The sequence below is a fragment of the Narcine bancroftii genome, chromosome 4 (genome assembly GCF_036971445.1).
Source record: "Narcine bancroftii isolate sNarBan1 chromosome 4, sNarBan1.hap1, whole genome shotgun sequence".
In the NCBI taxonomy this organism is placed as follows: Eukaryota; Metazoa; Chordata; class Chondrichthyes; order Torpediniformes; family Narcinidae; genus Narcine; species Narcine bancroftii.
Window position 1 is genome coordinate 262,633,081 of NC_091472.1, and position 9,111 is coordinate 262,642,191.

Here is a 9,111-nt window from a genome sequence, read left to right on the forward strand (position 1 = left end):
TAATCCAATAGAGTTTAAAATGGGAATTTCCCTCGGTAAGATAAATTCTACAAGAATAGTAGATGTTCCATATTTTCCACTTCTGCATTAAAACAGGTTCACAACACATAAGAATGTGAACAATGTGTTTCCTTATGTTCAAAATGATGTCTATTTCAATTGTGTCTATTAAGAAGTATCAGAGTGAAAATATCACAAATCCTTTCTGTCTTACGACATTTATGCCAATAATCCTTATTCTAGTTCAAAACAAATAGAAGCTCATTCAGATTATGACATAATAATAAAGCCAAGCAACTAATTTGGATTCTTCGGAAAGCTAAAGTAAATGCAAACCTCATGAACAGTGAAACTTTTATTGAATTGTATGTCCTTTTCTAATGACAATATGTTCTATACACATCTGTTTTTACCTATGCAAAGCCAACCACACTTCATTTTCCCATAAAATAACATGGTCATTAAGATACTGAATGAGGATCCTGAAGTCAGATTTGATACTACATCAGTGACTCACCTCCCATTACTAAACTGTTTTCACCATTTATAAGCTGCTCATCCAAAGTATCAAGGAACGCCCCTCACTTGCCTGTCTAGCTCCAATAATTCTCAAGAAGCTCAACATCATCCAGGACATATATTTCTACATCAATAACCTGGATGATAATGTGGTAAATTAGATCAGCAAGTTGCAGATAACTAAAAGATTGGAAGTGAAGTGGAAGGCAAGGAAGGCTTTCAAAACTTGTATAGGGATCTAGACCAGCTGGAAAAATGGGTTGCAAGATGGCAGATGTAATTTAGTGTAGACAAGAGTGGGTTTTTGTACTTAGGAAGGACAAACAAAGAAAGAACATACATGGTCAAAAGTAGGCCACTATAAAGTGCTTAGAACAGAGGGATCTAGAAATACAAATACCTGTACATAATTTCCTGAAAGTGGCACCACAGATAGATAGCTTTTGTCACATGGGCTTCATATTGAGTGTAGGAATTGGCATGTTATGGTGAAATAGTACAAGGGATTGGAGGCTAAATGTAGAGTATTGTGCGCAATTTGTCACCAAACTACTGAAAGGATATCAATAAGATTGGAAGAATGCAGAAGAGTTTTACAAGGATGTTGCCGGATCTTGAAGTTACAGAAAAAGTTTAAACAGGTTAAGACTTTATTCCCTGGAGTGCAGAAAAATGAGGGGAAATTTGATGGAGGTATGAAAAATTATGATGGGCAAAGGTAGGGTAAAGCAAGTAGGATTTTTCCACTAAGGTTAGGAGAGATAAAAACTAAGGGACATGGGTTAAGGGTGAAAGGAGAAATGTTTAAAGGGAACATTAGTGGAAACTTCTTCATGCATGAGTGGTGGGAGTGTGGAATGAGCGGCCAGCTGAATGGATAAGCGCATGCTCAATTTTGACATATAAGAACAATTTGGACAGGTACATGGATAGCGATGGTCTGGGTGCAGGTCAGTGCAATAAGGCAGAATAATCATTTGGCACAGACTAGAAGGGCTGAAGGACCTGTTTCTGTGCTGTGATGTTCTATGGTTCTATTCCATGGAGTAGCAACTCATCTGCTACAAATATTCAATTGTACTTTCACAAGTGCACCTTAGCAGTAATGACTACCATGTACAAAATGCAATGCAGTTAATTGCCTAGACTCCTCCAGCACCTCACATACCCACAACTTGCGTCTCCAATGATTGGAGCAACAGGTGCTTTGGATGCCATCACCTGCAATTACCGTTCATACCAGTCAACAACCTGACTTGCAATTTTATCAATGTTCCTTTATCACAGCAGTGTTTAATTCTAAGACTCTCTGCCCATCAGCAGGATTGAATAACTTGGCCAAATATGGTCAAAAGGTTGTGGTTCTTGCAGGAAATTAAAGATGAACAACAAGTGCTGGCTTTGTCAGTAACGGATGTACTTTGAAAAATTAATAATGGACAATAAGGGTGACTTCTACTTGAGAAATTAAACTTATAATTAAATAAACTGGAATCTCAATATTAGTCAGTCACGGTGACCATGGAGCAGCCAGATTGACATGAACCCCACTTGATTCATGAGTGAAATATGAAAATCTGCAGATGCTGTGATTGTAGTAAAAATGCACAGAAATGCTAGAGGAACTCAGCTGGTCTCTCAGTGACCATTGGAGGTAAAGACATGTTACTGATGTTTCGGGAATTATCCCTTCTTCAAGGTATAAGCAAAAAACAGGAAGGCATCAGAATAAAGACTGAAGATGGGCAAGGTGAGGAGTCCAGACCAACAAAAGTTTCTAATTGGAACTTGATCCATGCCATTTAGGAAACTGCCATCTTTGCCATTAGAGACCGTGTGTCTCCAGAACAACAGTAATGTGGTTAGATTTTCACTTTAAGCCACTCAGTTCAATGGCAATTAGAGATCGCTGATGCTCATGTCTGGCAAATATATAAATAAATAAAAGTTCTATGTATGGAGCAGCTAAACAGTAATTCAGACCAATTGGGCCTTGGTGTAATGTTGCTCTCAAGAGACTCCTTCCATCTTTCTTCCTCTCATCTCAAACAAACCTCTCCTGTATTGTCCATCTACACATCACCCTGTCTTGCCAAAGGACCCAACCCATCACCTCACATTCTCTTCCCCTCCATTATTTTGGGCAGAAGCCACATGAGCTTGTAAACATGAACCTGAATATTCAATGGCAACTTCTTTTCTGTTGTCATCAGACACTTGAATGGACCTCTCAGTGGGAAAAGATGATGCCACTAGCCGTACTTTGCACCATACCCTGCACTCTTAATACTGCACTTGTTCTCTTTGTTCCCAGGACAAGATATTCCATAGTAGATCATTACAGATGTCCTTCTTTTTCAAACAATGTGCCTTCCCCTCATCCACCAGTAACTCAGCCATCTGCCACATATCCTCCATTACCCACACATCTCCCCTGGCCCCCTCTTCCCCCACACGCAACAAGGGCAGGTTCCCCTTATCCTCACCTACCAGTCTCCTCATCCAACATATCCTCCTCTGATATTCATGCCACTTACTATGTGATTCCACCACTAGACGCACCTTCAGTTCTTCTCCTCTCTCCACGTTCTGCAGAGACCACTTTATCTATGATTTCCTCATCCAGGCCTCCCTTCCCACCAATTTTCCCCTTGGCACCTACCCCCTGTGACCACAGGAGGTGCTCCACATGCCCAAACCTCCTCCTTCACTACCATTCAGGGCCCAAAATACTCCTTCCAGGAGAAGCAACACCATTTGTGAATCTGCAGGGGTCACCTGTTATCAAGTGCTTCACTGAGCACTGCTGCTCTTTCTGCCACAATACCATAGATCTCGTCATGGCAACTCATTTAAATTCCCTTCACCATTCCCTTGCAGGCATAACTGTCCATGTGCCATGCACTGCCAGACTGAGACCACTCACAAATTGGAGGAACAACACCTCAGACTCCATCTGGGCACCTTCAAACTGGATGGCATTAATGCTGACTTCTCCGATTTCTGTTAGCCCTTTCCCATCTTAACCTATATCTCCTTTCCTCTGACTCTTCCTCTCTCTTTCCTGTTCCCTCTCTCTCTTTTCAGCGAGCCAAAATCTAACCCCTCCCCAGACAATTCTCATCTTTTTTTCTCTACTGTCTTCTTATCATATCCAATTAACACCTTTTGTCTGTTCGTCTGTACTCTTTCTCTTCCCATCCTTCCCTTTTCAACAACCTCTTCAAAATAGGCCCCTGCCTGCTTTTTGCTCACACCTTGAAGAAGGACTCAGGCCTGAAGCGTTGGTAATTCATCTCCTATGGATGTTGTGAGACCAGCTGAGTTCCTCCAGCATTTCTGTGTTTTTAATGCAATCACACCATTTGCAGACTTTGGTGTTTTTCTTCTGATCTCTTTGAGTTATTGAAACCTGCTGTATTTAATGTGGATTGACTTGTCTGGATAGTGCCCAAAACAATGCTTTTCACTGTATCTCGCTATAAGTGACAATAAACAACTCATTCAATTCAAACCTCCCATTCCTTGCTCCCACTATTCTCATCATCTCAACAAGTCCTTGTGTTGGCACATTCTCATTTGCAACACTCTCTGAATAAGGATGTCACATTCAGGACAAATGACTTAAATGAAAGTGTTCCAAATCTCAGACCTTATGTTTTGCTGCATTTGAAAAAAAATGGTAATAATATTTCTGAATGAGAAAATTGTGGAAGATCTGGTCAAATGGAGTAAATAAACTGGAATAAAAATAAATCAATGAAATGCTTAACTTACAAAAAATTTCCACATATATTTTTCCCTTAATGTAGTATAGGTTCTTTGATAATCTAATCTTTGCCTGCACATATATCAATAGCAATGGATATTATAATTGTTCTTGTTTTGTGCAGTCTAAATGAGCAGAGGTGATTTGGATATTGCTCTAGATTGGTATTTTACCACACTGGTAGCCAATACATTTGTTGTATGTGGTCCTCAGTTAATAAAGGATCAAGGAGGTCTGGGCATGACTAAAGATTGAGAACCACTGCTCACAATTGACAATGTCATGTGATGTCTCAATCCTAAACACAGCGGTTGCTTTGAGCAATCCTTCGCATCGGGGTCAGAACTTTTTCCCTAAAATTTCAATGAATTGGATTGTTGAGCTGGATCATGATTAAACATCCAAAGTGATATGGAAACAATGTGGCCCATGTGATTGAGGTTGTAGCTTACCTAGAAGATGAAACCAAATCTAATATTTATGTTTTAATTTCTATGTAAAATAATGGCAACATGTTCCTATATCAAGGATAATGCCACATTGAACAAGGTATCTTTGGCAACAGAAAGCAAAGGAAAATCAAAATATGAACAGTGCCAATAAATCAAAATTAAATATGTGTTTATTTTCTTCACTAATTGCAAGAAGTTGGTTATCACAGGGATGAAATGGTAGGTCAAACTCATAAATCTTTAAGTGTCTTGAAAGATCATTGAGCAAACAGAAATAATATTCTTCAATGACAAGTTATAATTAAATGGGAAAGAAAGCTCAACAAGATCTAGTTGCAAATATTTTGAAAGTCAGAAAGATCAATCAGATTGAATGTTTGGAATCATGAATTGGATGTCTGGGCATGTAAACTATGTGACCATCCAGTACAAATGTTTTTTTTTTATTTTAATTTTTTTAAATTTTACTTTTAATTTAGAGATCCAGCCCTTCTGGCCTATGAGCCCATGCTTCCCAAACACCCCAATTAATCAATGACACCGGTATGTTTTGAAGGGTGGGAGGAAACTGGAACACCTGGAGGAACCCATGCAGACACAGGGAGAACATAAAAGCTGCATACGGACATCTCTGGAATCAAACCAAAGTTGTTTGTTTTGTAATAGCAGTGCACTAACCATTACGCTATTCAATGTGTTCAATGCAAAATCATAATAAATTATTCTGTTTCTCTTTCAAATAATTTGAGAAATGTGAATACAAATAGCTTAAGCAGGATAATGCTCAATTGCAATGCAAACATTTATTATTAATGCTGGAATAAATTTGAAAGTTCTGTAGAAATATTTGCAGACAATTTGCAAATGTTAATGGAAATCAAAATTGACAAGCTAATGTAACATTTCTCGATTAATATTGAAACCTTTGTATTGAGAGTTCAGTGTTGTTTCATTGGCTCTACTTGGACTAAGATCAGTAAAGACTCCGTTCAAGTCTATAAACTCTTCATCTGATTTTGCTCTATGTCAGTTGTTTTCTTTCCACTCATGTACCATGTTAAGTAATCCCTTACTAATGCAGAGCATCTATGTTGAGGTGGAATGGGTTGTCCTTGTTGTCTTTTGCACTGATCATTTACTAGTCATTTGGTGTGAGGACAAAGAGCAGTGGTTTTCAAACTTTTTCTTTCTACTCACATACCACCTTAAGTATTCCCTATGCTATAGGTGCTCTGCGATTTGTAAGGGATTACTTAAGGTGACATGTGAGTGGGAAGAAAAAGTTTGAAAACCACTGTTTTAATCGTACCTAATTGACTCGTTATGTGCATGGTTTTATAACTCCAAAGGAAATAGGGCAATGACGGAGGGAGTCACGTGATGGAGTAGTGGCCGGACGGTGAACTCCAGCCCTCTCCAGAAAAGTCGGGAAAAACAAGAGAAAATACAAAGGCACAGAAATACAAGTTAAAGAAAAGTGAGTATAAAGGTGGAAAGAAGATGGAGACAAAAGGAGAAAAATCAAAATCAACGGAAAGAAGAGAGGAAGAGAAGACAACGGAGGAAAAAGGTGAAGGCCTTACCTGTCCGAAGAGGCCCGCTGTGGAGAGAAGACCCCACTACCTCAGGTAGTGAGGGAGAAAAAGTCACTGTAAATGTGTGGAAAAGAAAAAGTGTATATCATGGCTATTGTGATTTATGGTGTGAAAAATAAAAAATTAAAAAAAAAAAAAGGAAATAGGGCAATGACAATTTTTCTCAAGTAAAAAATTTCAATAACAATTGGGTCTAGAGCAGTGGTTCTCAACCTTCACTCCATCAAGGACATCTACAAGAGGCGGTGTCTTAAGAAAGCAGCCTCTATGTTCAAGGACTCCCACCACTAGACCATTCCCTCTTCACACTGCTACCATTGGGAACACAGGAGCCTAAAGATGAGCACTCAGCGACACAACGACAGCTTCTTCCTCGCTGCCATCAGATTCCTGAATAATCAATGAACCAAAGACACTGCCTTACTTTGACTTTTCATGCACTATTTTTTATTTATTTTTGTAAGGTGGGTTGTATGAATGTTTTCACTTTGATGCTGTTGAAAACCAACAAATTTCATGACTTGTTCAAGACAATAAATTCTGTTTCTTATTCTGGTTCCTAAGCAGGTTGAAGAGGGCAAGGCCACCATCTTGACCACACTTTGCAGGAGCACAACTGAGAGTGACATGTCAAGCTGTATCATTGTGTTGTGAGGTACGTGCAAAGCATTGGACTGGAAGTCAATACAGTGGATCATTAAAGTAGCTGAGAAAATCGCTGGGGTCTCCATTTCCTCTATTGATGATATTCATCAGGAATGTTGCTTAAATGGGCTCAAAAAATTATTGAGAATCCCTACCATCTATTATAACGTATCTTTTTAAAAACACATAGAAATACTGGAGGTACTCAGCCAGTCTCGCAGCATCTATAGGAGGTTAAAAAAGAAATGACTAACAAGTCAGGTCCAAGCCCTTCTTCAAGGTATAAGCAAAAAACAAGAAGGCATCTGAATAAAGACTGAAGAATGGTAGGGGGAGGAGTCCTGACCAACAGACAAAATATATTATTTGTATATGAAAAGAGGGAAAGCTCTGTAAAAGGAGACAGATGGAAAAGGGAAGAGAGATAGAGCTGGAGGAAAGGTGACAGGGTGAAGAACGGGAGGAGGTGTGGTGTGGTTTAATGGAAACTGGAGAAGTCAGTGTTAATGCCATCCAGTTGGAGGATGCCCTGACAGAAGATGAGGTATAGTATCCTTGTCCTATTGTCATCAGGTAGGAGGTACAAGAGCATCACAATTAGGAGTGCCAGGCTGGGAATTAGCTTCTTCCCACAGGCTATGAGATTGATAAATGATATCCTGTAAGCTTGGGTCTCTTATACATGAAATTGAGTAAATTATTCCAGCGAATTCATACATATTTATTTTATATAATATTTTAATATATGTATGTGATTATTATGTGTTGTGCAAGAAATGTATTATGTGTATATGTGTGTGTGCCATGCACTGGAGAAATGCTGTTTTGTCTGGATGTATATGTATAGTCAGATGATAATAAACTTGAGGAGGTTGTTTGTCTGGAATTATGCATAACACAGATAAGGATGGCAGACATCCTTCCTTGAAGGGTATTTGCATTAGTGTCTAACTGGTTCATGGACACTTACCCAATTATTCCATTTCTGTACTCAAGCCACCATGATGACATTCAGGTTCATGTTTCTGGATATAAAAGTGAACAATTCCAGGCACTGTAAATCTCCATCATGCCAGTCCATTGATAGCGCTTATCCCTGAATGACAATCCAGTGCTTAATCACCATCCATTGCAACTTTCCATTGGAAGTGCATTTGTCATGTCCACATACAGTAGCACTTTTCACTACAATGCCAGCTCTCATCAAGGCAGTTTGTTCTGTGATGCTAACTGAAGATATATTTCAGCCAGCTAGCTTTTCAAATGTGACCATATCTTTCAAAAAGAAAGAGCCAAGAAACTGAAGGGAATAACAAAAGCTGGATCATCCCCGATAAACTGAGCTTTTTTTATTAATTCTTCTTTAGCCTTCAATTTATTCATGTCAGCCAATCTGTTCACCATAATTTTACTTCATTCCCTTTGTTTGGGAAATTCACCAATCCAAGTCAATATTTTCACTGTAAAATGGAATTGTATGTCCAGCAATGCATCCTTCAATCCGCCAGATTGTGAGAATACCTCCTGTGTGATTAAAATGAGAGCTGTTTTGAGGCATTGAAGCAACACTGAGAACTTTCTTTAAATTCAATAACATTTTCAATAAAGTCCTGGATATACTATGACGTATAGTAGATACATTCAATACACTATTCTTGCCATCAATTTCCAATCCTTTTGACATGATTTAGTGCTCCAACCTAAATGGAATGATAAAAAAACTTGTCATTATTGCTTCACATGGCAGCAAAACATGACTTGCCTTATGACAATAGTACTATAGAGCCATAAAACTGAACAAAACGCCATCATTTTGTCCTTCAAAATAGGCCTGAAAAAAGTGATGAATTGTGTAAACCAAGATGATCTTCTTTAGTTCCTTTCTTTTATTGAATGCCATCTACCTAGATGATGCATGAACTTATTGCTAGTAGCAGGATACCCATGATTTATGGCATGAGCTTCCACTAATACTCTCTGTCAAAACTTTTACAGGCATCCATTATTAGTTCCCATTTAACAACAATGTAGTGATTTCACAACAGTCTTTCATGCATATGTTGACATTATCTGGTGTGATGTCTGAGTCAGCAGAAAATGCAGTTGCAATGTCACAACCAGCTAGAACAGA

The 9,111-nt window shown here is 38.7% G+C and overlaps 1 long non-coding RNA gene across 3 annotated transcripts in view; it reads right to left on the reverse strand.

Annotated features, from left to right (window-relative positions):
* The window catches only part of LOC138761910 (uncharacterized), a 49,829-nt gene that overhangs the window by 16,998 nt on the left and 23,720 nt on the right, over positions 1-9,111 (reverse strand). For all 3 annotated transcript variants that reach the window (XR_011356610.1, XR_011356611.1, XR_011356609.1), the window contains one exon: positions 7,951-8,504. This is a non-coding gene — a long non-coding RNA (uncharacterized lncRNA). The remainder of the gene's footprint in view (positions 1-7,950; positions 8,505-9,111) is intronic.